The following is a 3,044-nucleotide window of genomic DNA, read 5'->3' on the forward strand; positions in this document are numbered from 1 at the left end:
TAGTTACTTCGTAGTTATTTGAGGAGAGATTCAGGAAAAAGTACCTACCAGCATATTATGAAGAACAACAAGTATGAGCCTTCCATGTCCTGGTACAGGGAAATCGTACGGTAGAAGAATATGAAATTAAATTCATGGAATTGGTCAAGTATGTCTCCTACATGGATACTGATTAGCACCAAGCATATCATTTTATTTATGTATTGAACCTTAAGATTAGGGCAATGGTGTGGATGTGGACACCATCCTAAGTTGTAGAAGTTGTGGAACAGGCTCGTTATGTCGAAGAACACTTAGACTTAAAAGGTGGAAACAAAACCATTTTTCCATGCCAACCAAGGTTTATGGGGAAGGCCCCTCGTACCTTCCTCGGGGGAGTAAGTTTGAGGCCACCACCATATGGAAACAGGGTTGTACCCAGAGTACCGAGAGTGGGGATTTCAATGGTTACTAGTGCAACTTCACCTGTAGCTTCAAGGGTGCGTGAAAATCAAGGTCATATGCGAGGAGCAACAAGTAGGGGCAAGGGTCCCAAGGGAAGGAACTGTTTCCAAAGAACTCCACAACATTCGGTTGAAGGTCTACCGTGCATCACCTGTTGGGGATGTAGGGGACCTCATTACCAGTGTGACTTCCCTGAGTTACAGGCTGGTAAAAGACATAGAGAAGGAAAAGCGCCAATGAGGGGGGGTCGCTAGTAGCCACCATCAAATCTATGCAGTAGTTGATAACCAACAAGTTGAACACCAGTCTACCATGGTAGAAACATTAGGTATGATAAACAAAGTAAAAGTTAAAATTTTGTTTGATTTTGGTGCTACAGACAGTTTCATTTCACCAATTGCATTAGAAAAATGTGGGTTGGCAGCCTATGAGCACAATGACTTTAAGCAAGTTGAGATGGCTTATGGGATAAAACAAGCGGTAGGACCTATGGTAACTAATGTCAAGTAAACCTTGGGGTGTGTATGACTAAGTTGAAGGCATACGTCACAACATTGGGGATGTATGATGTATTTATTGGAATGGACTGGATAGAAACTCATCAAGCTTTGGTAGACTGTTTCAAGAAGAAGGTGATTAGTTTAGATGATAAAGGTAGGCCAATTGAGGTTTTTGGAATCAAGAGAGGAGTATCACTACGATTCATATCCATGATGAAGGTAAAACGTTGTCTCCAACAAGGTTGCAAGCTATATGTGGTCGAGGCTATAAGTGACCAGAAAGGACCCTCCCTAGATCAACACCAATTTTGTCAAAATTCAAGTATTTTTTTCCTAAGGAATTGCCTGGATTACCTCTTGTAAGGGAGATTGATTTCACAATCGACCTAAAACCTGGTGCAGAACCAACATATAACACAACCTATAGGATGACAACTCCAGAACTTTGTGAGTTGCAGATGCAGTTAAAAGAGCTCTTAGACTTGGGATTTATCAGACCTATTATTTCACCTTGGGTTGCACCAGTAATTTTTGTCAAGAAGAAGGATGGCTTCTTACGGCTATGCATAGATTATAGGGACTTGAATAGAGCAAAAATAAGGAATAGGTACCCGATACCTCGAATAGATGACCTATTTGATCAAATTAAGGGAGCAATGGTTTTCTCAAAGATCGATCTAGGATCTAGATACCACCAATTGAGTATTAAGGAAGAGGACATCTCAAAAACTACATTTTGAACTCGGTTTGGGCACTATGAGTTCGTAGTTGTTCCATTTGGTTTGACCAATGCACCCACAATATTAATGAGCCTCATGAATGGTTTTTTCAGGAAGTATTTGGACCAATTTGTGCAAGTCTTTCTAGACAACATTCTTGTGTATTGCAAGAATGAAAAGGAGCATGAAAAGCACCTAAGGGTTGTATTGACTTGCTTAAGGGAAAATCAACTGTATGGAAAATTGTCAAAATGTTCCTTCTTTCAGAAGAAAGTTCATTACCTTGGGCACATCATTTCAGGAGAAGGGATTTTAGTTGACCCGAAAAAAGGTGAAGACCATAATGGATTGACTAGTATCGAAAAATGCTCATGAGGTATGTAGTTTTATGGCGATAGCAGGGTATTATCGCAAGTTTCTGGAAGGGTTTTTGAGGATTGTAAAACCCATCACCACATTACAACGAAATGGGGTTGGGTATGAATGGGCATATGAATGCGACATTGTATTCACAAAACTAAAGGTTACTAACTAGTGCACCAATCCTTTGAGTACCAGACATGGAAAAAAAAATCATTTTCTGTACCGATGCTTCGAAGCAAGGATTGGGTGCAGTATTGATGCAAGAAGGCAGAGTAATAGCTTACTCATCCAGAAAATTGAAGAAACACGAAGAGTTGTATCCTACCTATGACTTAAAATTAGCAGCAATGATCTTAGATTTGAAACTGCGGAGACACTACCTCGTTGGGAGAATATTTGAGTTAAGAATAGATCATCAAAGCTTGAAGCATCTCTTCACTTAAATGGATTTGAATTCTAAACAAAGGCGATGGAGCAAATTCATGAGTGAGTATGATTTTGAGATCTCATACATCAAGGGAAAGGAGAATGTGGTGGCTGATGCATGACGCAAGAGACCTCAAACCTTTTCCCTAGTAGCCTTAAAGGTAAATTTGAGGGAACGTGTGTTGGAGAAACTCTTTGAAGATAGTTGGTATCTAAAGGTCATCTCAACACTCCAGATTGGGAAGCAGATAGAACCAAAGTTTGAGGGATATGTCCTTGAACGAGATGGACTATTGAGATTTCAAGGGAGAATGTACATACCTAAGGAAGGGGGTATAAGAAGGACCATCGTCGAAGAGTCACATAGAGCACTCTACTGTGCATATCCTAAAGTAAATAAGATGTACGCGGACACAAAGAAACTCTTCTTTTGGGCAGGCATGAAGCACGATATAGTCCAGTTTTTCACCAAATGTCTTGAATGTCAACGAGTGAAGGTTGATCATCGCCATCCAACAGGACTCCTACAACCACATGACATCCCTATGTCGAAATGGGAGGTAATTTCCATGGATTTTTTTGTGGGTTTTCC

Source organism: Pinus tabuliformis, chromosome 8 (assembly GCF_031772625.1).
Source record: "Pinus tabuliformis cultivar Carrire ecotype Pingquan chromosome 8, CPIR1, whole genome shotgun sequence".
NCBI classification, from domain to species: Eukaryota; Viridiplantae; Streptophyta; class Pinopsida; order Pinales; family Pinaceae; genus Pinus; species Pinus tabuliformis.